Source organism: Diabrotica undecimpunctata, chromosome 1 (assembly GCF_040954645.1).
Source record: "Diabrotica undecimpunctata isolate CICGRU chromosome 1, icDiaUnde3, whole genome shotgun sequence".
Classification (NCBI taxonomy): Eukaryota; Metazoa; Arthropoda; class Insecta; order Coleoptera; family Chrysomelidae; genus Diabrotica; species Diabrotica undecimpunctata.
Window position 1 is genome coordinate 181162939 of NC_092803.1, and position 9238 is coordinate 181172176.

Here is a 9238-nt window from a genome sequence, read left to right on the forward strand (position 1 = left end):
GAACGAATAAATTTTTTTTCTTTCGATATTATTTGCAGTTAATTAATAGAAATTTGTTTTGGCATTTCCCCTTTGATATACCGAATAGATTTGACTATAGTCAGAGTCAGTTGACAGATAGCAAAATAGTTTATCTTAGCAGTTAGCAAAATAGTTTCGCATACTTACGAACTGATAATGCACAAGAAGAATGCGAAATGATTCACCGCAATAAGCGAATCTGTAAGCTCTAAGTAAGAGCAGCAAAAATTCCGTCAGGAATGGAAGGCAAAGGCCTTGATGGCATAGAAAGAGGGTTCGGTTAGGTTAGCTTGATGAGGATGATTTATCTATAACCACAGAATATAAAAGCTTTGTCGGTACATTTGATGTTCATTGGACAGAAATTTCGGAGAGAGAATGACGATTGCACTACTTAGTACACAAAGAAAAGTAATGAGGAAGTCGTTCAAAACGGTAGTAAAGTTATAGTTACACTGAGAAACAAAGTAGGGAAGGTGAGGTAAAATGGGATACTTGGGTAAAACGGGATAGTGCCTCTAGCGGCCTACCAATGACGCCAGCCGCGGTGAAAAATACTTAAAACATTCGTCTAATGCGCCTTGGCTTGTAGTTCGAACGCGCCGTAGTTCAAACACCCGACCTCGTGCTCAGAACAAAATATGTGTTTTGACAGGAGGTGCCTGATCTAATTTTCGGGTCCCACGTTTTAAGCTGTAACTTTCGTTTTAAACAAGTTTTTAAATTAATTTTTGAACTCAGATGATGTGTAGTGCCCTGCGCATAATGTGAATAAGTTTTTTGAGTGAACCAACTCATATTGAGCATACAAGGTGTTTTTTTTAAACAGCATGTGGGAAATAACCGGGTGAGGTAAAATGGGATATCCCGTTTTACCTCTTATGTGAAAATTCTATCGTTAAAAGACTTTTAAAAGCAAAAAATATTTAAGTTTGTTTAGAGTATTATAAGAATAAACTTAGAAGAATTGTTTTTGTTTCAGATGACTAGAAATTACCAACGAAAGACTGAGCATCAAAAATTGTCTGAAAAATCTATGGCCAGCGCTATGGAAGCATTAGAAAAAGGAACTTGTAGATTTCTAAAAGCATCCAAAAAATATGGAGTTCCAAAATCAACATTGGACAGAAGGTTCAAAGGAAGAAATAAATCCGCAACAGGTCATTCTAAATTACTTGGGAGCCGACTGCCTACATTTCCTCTAGAGTTGGAGCAGCAATTGGTAACATATGCAAAGATTATGGAAACTATGATGTTTGGTCTTACAACTAGTTACATCCGTAGCTTGGCATATCAGATGGCAGAGAAAAACATCAAACATCATTTCAACAAAAACACCAAGTTGGCTGGGTGGGAATGGCTTCGCGATTTTTTGAAACAGGTTTCCTTAATGTATCCGTTAAGTACATTTTATACGCAAGAAATAGAAGTGTGGCTGAGACATCATCCAGGGCGATGTGTAACTATCTCAGAGGTGCCTCACCTATTTGGAAAAGCTTACATGCGAGCATCTACTTCATTAAATGCCATTAATGGTTTCTTAAAAACAGGAATTTTCCCACTGAATCGTACTGTTTTTACCGAAGAGATGTTCGCTGCAGCTTTGCCTACTGATCATGAGCCAAATATTGAAGAAAACATATCCAGCCCCGAAAACAGTCAATCCATAAATGACCGGCCTGTCGAAGAACAAGTTACTCCAGAAAGACAAAATAATGAATCTTCTAAAGATTTGCTTATGGACATGCCTTCAACAAGCACTGGTTTAGGTCTATTTTCTCCGGAATAAGTTGTTCCCTATCCAAAAGCACCGCAAAAACAAATTAAGCAACAGAGTAAAAATAAAGGTAAAACTGTCATATTAACAAGTACCCCTTATAAAGAAGAATTGGAGACATCTCTAGTTACGAGAAAACCAAAAGTTAATGGTAAAAATGTTAACTCAAAGACCAAGATTAAGTCACTAAAACAGAAAACCGTAAAAAATGAAAATACTTCCAAGAAGGTTAAAAACAGTGACAGTAGTGCAGATGAGGAATGCTTCTATTGCAACAATAGATATTCTTCAGACAAAAAAGGAGAAGGCTGGATACAATACTGCAATTGTAAAAAATGAGGACATGAGGATTGTGCAGGAGCTGACAGCGATGATGATGTATTTATTTGCGAATATTGCAGATATGATTAAGTTGAGAAAAATGTTCGGCATTATTATTCCTATTAATATTTAAGCAAAATGTTCGGTATTATTATTCCTATTATTAATATTTAAGAAAAATGTTCTGTATTATTATTCCTATTAATATTGAGTTTTTTGGGTTTAACCCATCGCATTTTATCCCCACGGTGTAACCCATTTTACCCACACAGTGGGGGTAAAATGGGAAATTGCATGGGTGTCAAATTTTTGGAAATTTTTTATACATTTAAAAAAAAATCATTTTTTGTGCTTTTGATACAAAAATAATGAGTTTTCACTATGCCAAAATATGAGTAGCTTCCAATACATAGTTTCGGTGTTATACAGCCTCAAACGTTAAGTATCCCATTTTACCTCACCTTCCCCTAATTATTAAAACTAATGTTTTTTAAGTAGATCTATTTTGTATGAACTGTATTTTTTCTGTAAAATTTAATATAACCCATATATTAATTCTGTACTGATAAGTAAAAAGGCCTTAAGTCAAAAATATTGATTTGTTTCTTTTTAAACAAACAAATTAACATACTAAAAGTATTTTAGTACGTTAAAAAACCGATAAAAAGCGATTGCATTTGAGAGTTAATTTCAAAATAGAAATGAAAATCGGTCGATTTTTATTACTTTTTATCGATTTTTTAAGGTATTAAAATATGTATATGGCGGATTCTCACAGAAATTTGGATTGCGAAAAAGCACTTCGTTTCGTTTCTTGTTGGGTGGTGTATTCCGTGCTATAACTGAGTATCCTCTATCTATATCTCAGTATCCTCTAGCGTCACTTGAGTCCGCACAAGCGTATCAAACCACATCTTCGTCTCGTCAGACAAGCACAGAGGCGGGCTGTGGGAAACTATACAATATGCTTCATTTTTAAAGTAATATCTAATTTGTTATGTGCTGAATTATGTTAATATGTCTACAGTAATATTTTTTCTCGTTATTTTACCATCTTATATATGAGAGCGAAGCTAGTCCACAATATCTTAATATCTAATTTAAATTGAAAACACACGTGCATACTTATATTTTATTTTATCCATTTGTTGTCATTATTGACTGACTATTGATTAAGTTCTCTGTACTACTTAAATAATTGTTTGTTCACACATTGTGTCATGTACACAATCGTTTATATACACTATGTATTTTAGCTTTAGTTTCTTGACGGCCTCAACATGCTGGAAAAGTTTGTAAAAATCGAAACTTAGCCCAATCTCTATTTTTTCAATTTTAATAAAACCTATTACGGATTGTGAGTAGAACAATTATTTCTCCAACATTCGTGAATATTCGCTCACACCAGCCACTCTTTCATCATATCCAATACCCTTCTGAGGGATGCAGTGTCATTTGGTGAAGGCATTTTTAACAAGGGCTGTAGTCTGCTGCCATCGGACTTTATGACAAAATTGGCACAGTTTCCCAGCGGCTACGAAGGCTGTGTACAGCTTTTCATCTGGTAGTATAGGAATCTGATGGTATGCACTTTGGAAATCTATTGCATTAAAAACAGTGAATTGTGATTCTTTAGACACCATTTCCTCGATATTTGGTACCCTGTGAATAGGCATCAAACTGAGTAAAGCGATTAATTCTCTGAGAATAATCAATGACAATGCGCTTCTTGTGAGCTTAGCTTTTGATGATCTCAACTTGCGCTCTCCAAGAGAATTTACTTTCTTCAATAAAGCAATCTAAAAGCTTCTTTACCTCATTTTAAATAAAAATCTGATCCTCAGCACTGTACCTGCGTGATTTTACAGCGATCGGTTTACAATTCAAAGTCAAGTTACAAAATAAAGGAACTGAGACTTCAACTACACTACATATCTTGAATACTTCTTTAGGTTCTTCAAATTTAAACTCTAGACTTAAGTGTTTAAATAGAACATCATGACCAATTATTACATCAGTACAAATATTTTTAAATATAATTAAAATAATGTTGTCATGGTGTAACGAAATATATTGCCTACCTTAGGGTAATATTATGGGGGTAGAAAATTGGGAACAGAAACTATGGGGGCGAAGATAGGGCAAGCAAAACAATCGCTAATTGTGCGAACGGCGCTCAGGGGGTTGTTGAAGAGCTGGGGTCGTGGATAAGTAAATGACAAGGGGGTTGGATTGGGGGTAACTACCAGAATATGAAACAAAGGGATACTTACGTAAATCTCCTGAACAACTGAACAATTAAGACAATAAGAAAGGGCTTCTAGCTATTTTAAGGAAAGGACGCCGCTTCGAAGAATCCTAAACTTGCTGGATTTAGGAAAAATATCCCTAAAATAAAAAATACATAAAGGGTTAGGAGATTTCTAAAATAAATACAAACAAATGGATCACAGAAACAAATCAAACGTTTATTTTTGTCTCATACAAACAGTTATCAAACATATAAATGGCACACAAAATATACTATATAAATAGTTGCCAAATACAGAATAAAAAAAACTTACATGTGTCCGTTTACAAACTCCAGGGATTGGAGATACTACAAAAACTTACAAATGTTACCGCACAGAGATTACCCTTTTTTTAAAACAAACAAAACAAATAAATATCGAAAAAAATAAAGCTAGCTGTCATATGTTAACATTAAATAAAAAAAAACAATTAAAATGACAGCTAAGTTATACCATAAAATTTACAATTTATTAATTATTACAAATCCTTTTAAATTTTAATGAAAGCAATTATTGTTTTAGCAAAAAAATGTCTGTCTTTACTTTAAAATTAATATGTTAAAACGATTCACTAACTTTGACACTTAACGTTGGAAAACTTGCTATCTCTGGGATTGGAGCTGCAAAGGACAAAACTCTCAACTTGAACAAAAGGAAACCATTTCCATACGCAGGGACGAAGATCTGACGCAGATGGGGCTGGATCAAGCAGGCAAACGACAACAAATCTGATGGGACATCCTATACAATCATTTTCCAAAATTTCTTTAGTTTCGGTGTACTGCAAAAATCTTATGGTGAGTACTCTGTTCTAAACTGCCATTATGCAAAGAGTATTATCACCTTAACCGGTCTTAAGACATTACACAAAGAAATTGAATCGACTCGCGATTCAAAATCGCCCAAACATCTCTTCTGTCTGAAATTTCTTGCTTGACTCCCTATGCGTTAGATTTCACAAATTCAACCAAAATAAATTCCCTTCACGTCTCCGGAACCAATTGTGCCTACAAACTTAAAACACACATAATACCCTCGACACTCGTTTGTCGACAACCTTGAAATATTCCCAGTTTGACTACGTCTTAGAGAAACCGTATACCTGACTTGCAATATTATATTAGGGAACTCGAATGTAAACAAATCGTTTTCAACGAAAAAAACCACTCTTTTAAATTCGTCCAAGTAACACATAACACGTATTATATTGATTTTAGCTTTAACCGGAATAATCTTCTACCTGAGAATGTAACAGAGACAAACACATCTATATTTTGAAACAACTGAATACAAAACAGAATTTTTACTATCATATAGATATTAAATATTAACAAATTTAAAACGCTGCAATAGGAGTTTTCAACAATTTTAATATTCTGAGTAGTCACACCTTTGACTTGAGACGTGTGTGATAATAAGGCCATAAAATACTCTGCGTACATGGCTTACTAGAGAGTTTGCACAGGTTAGCGAAGTTCTCATTAACAAGACTGACGTAGCTAATAGTATCTATAAAAGCATCAGCACGAAGGCTTTTTATAAACGCAGGTACTAGAGCTTCTTCAATAAAGTATCTAGTATTCTTGGAGCGGCAAACCTTTGCAAATATGGCCTTTCTATCTCAGGATTTGCAGATGGATTCCTGAGTAGGACGGTTCTTCCTTGGATGTATTGAACCACCGAAGAGAAAACATTTGTGTCCTGACCTAGAAGAGTCAGCAGCAGAGTTGCTAGCAGCTGTTACAATAACACTTTCGGAATTCGTTGAAATACTCTGTGACTCGAATTGATAGTTACCAGGTAGAGTACTGAGTGTTGGATTTTGATTTGCATAAACCTGACAGTTGAGTTCTGCAATTTCCATCAAAATAGCTATATTGTAAGTTTCTTCCAAAGTTAATTTTAAACTCTCTAATCTTGATCGTATCTTTGTGGACGTCATTCCAGCAATAAAAGCTCGACGGATGTTATCATTTTTGTTAGTTTCGGTCTCTAGAGCAGTAAAACTGTAGTATTATGCTAACTGTTTTAACGATTACATGTAAGTATCGATAATCTCACCACTATGTTAATGGCTAGCATGTGACGAGCATGAATAATATTATTTGGTTTAATGTATATTTTATCAAGCATTTAAATGAATTCATTGTAAGTTTAACAATTGCTTATATAGGTATATACTCGTGGCGAAATATGATTTATTAACAGTTTTATCTTAATATTATTAGTGTCTAGGGGTTTTACAGCAGCACCATCAGCAGCAACAGCAAGAGTGACAATCTGAGCAGCCAAAAAGTTCATCAAGTTTCTTTTACAATGGTCCCATTTTTCAATATTTACTTTATAAATGACAAAATAAGTACCTATATTAATAATGGATTATTTCTTTATTATTTAGAACAACAAATTAAAACCATCTTTTACAATTTTTATAGTCGTTGACTTTGACGTAAGTCCTACGTACACTGTTGCCAACCTACACTATTGTACCAACCTATACTTAACACCCATTCCTTTGCTGCTGATTTTACAGATGTATACCCGTCGGACCTCTCGGGTCTTATATACTTTTCCATTCTTCTTCTCATGGCGCCGTCTCCTTTCGAAGGTTGGCGATCCAAATGGCAATTGTAGTTTTGGAAACTGCTGCGCGAAAGATTTCTGCGGATGAGCGGTCGAACTATCTCCTCAGGTCTTTCAGCCACGAGTTCTGGCTTCTTCCTACTGATCTTTTGCCCTGTACTTTTTCTTCCAGTATAACTTGAAGTAATTCGTATCTTTCGCCTCTCAACACATGACCCAAGTATTGCATTTTTCTCTCTTTGATTATTCTTAGTAATTCTTTTTGTATACACATGCGACGAAGTATCTCAACATTAGTAACTCTTTGTACCCACGGAACTTTTAACATTCGTCTGTATATATACATCTCAAAGGCATCTATTCTTTTCTCTATTTCAGAGTCCATTGTCCAACTTTCACAGCCATACAGTAAGACAGAAAAAACGTAACATCTGATTATTCGAATTCTAAGCTGCAGACTAAGGTCTGATCTTGTAAAAAATGTTTTCATGCTCATGAATGCTTTCCTTGCTTGTTCGATTCTTGATAGGATTTTCTTTTTTTGGATTACACTGATTATTGATATTTGCTCCCAAATATTTTATGGAATTTACCTGTTCTATTATTTGTTTCTTGGCATACACATGTACGTTTATTGGTGTCTTTGAAAATACTAAAGTTTTAGTTTTGGAAACGTTTAGATGTACTATGTGAACTACCGCATTTATTATATTTTGTAGTTCTTGTGCGTTGCTTGCTATTAAGACGGTATCATCAGCATATCTGATGTTGTCTATGCTGATTCCGTTAATCTTAATTCCGCCTTGGACCTCGTCTAATGCTTCTCTGAATATAGACTCCGAATACAAATTAAACAGTAGCGGTAATAAGATGCAACCCTGTCTCACTCCTCGTTGGATTTGTATATCTTCGGATATTGTATGCTCTATTTCAATTGTTGCCGTTTGGTGCCAGTATAGTTCTGAGATAATTCGCAAGTCTTGTTCGTCAACTCCAGTTGTTCTCAGAATTTCGATCATCTTTTGATGGTTAACGCAGTCAAATGCGTCTTTGCTTAGGCGCTTTCAAATCTAGTCCCATAGACAGCCTTTATTGCGAGGCTAATGAACCACCTCTCTGGATTCGACGAGAGTATCTTCTTTAATCTTACTTTGCTTCTGTATCCGCAAACCCATTCAATCCAGTCTACCATTTAATTACTTCAACATCGCCTCCGGAGACCCCGCAAACGATCCAATCAATAATAGACATCCAGAAATTAACTATAAGAAAAACCATCGTCATACTAAAACACATCCCTTCCCAATCCCGGATACTCCGCCTTGAAATAGACCAATCCCACATTCAATCACTTCTCTATTAGAATACAGTAAACATGAAACCTCAAGCCTTTTTATAAGGCAACACTTCGAAGAAATCATAAGCAAGAACCAATTCCAAAAAATTCTGTATATAAATGCCTCCAAAAGCGAAGCAGGCGTTGGATGTGCCGTTACCACATATGATGAAATAATAAAATCATCCTTTTTACCGAATTTATGCAGCGTATACACTGGAGAACTTTATGCGATACTAGAAGCTTTTAAAAAATTAAAAACAGATGATAAAAACCAAGCAATAAGACTCCCTGTCGTCACTGCACTCGATAAAAAGTCTATCTCTCAGCATCCCTTAGTTCAAGAAATAATAGGACTTAAAGTGCACTCGCTTTTCATGACACGATCATCTGGCTACCATCCCATATCGGCATCCCCGCTAATGAAAAAGCAGACCAAGCAGCCAAGCAAGCTTCTTGTGTAAACAGTCAATCCTCAAAAGCCCAACATATTCAAATCCGTAATGACCTAAAGCAAATTTTCAAGCAACAACAGCATCAAACCCACTGGAACATAATTAAGAGTGCATTAAAAAAAGAAAAAGCTGCCATCCGAAGATTAAGAATATGACATACCCGATTCACACATGAATACTTAATGAAGTCCGAGCCGAAGCCCAATTGCCAAATCTGGTCAAGTGTATTAACTGTGAAACACATCCTGATCGAGTGTCCCCGGTATGCAAAACACAGAGTACAACATAAACTTAAGTCAAATATCAAAGACGTTTTAAACTCACCCGATCAAGTCTTTAACCTAATTGGTTTCTTGAAAGACGTTCAGTTGTTCAACAGAATATGACCCCTTGTTTTCCATTTACTTTACCTTTAACTTATAACTTAGTAATAAAACTGTTGTATTATTTATTC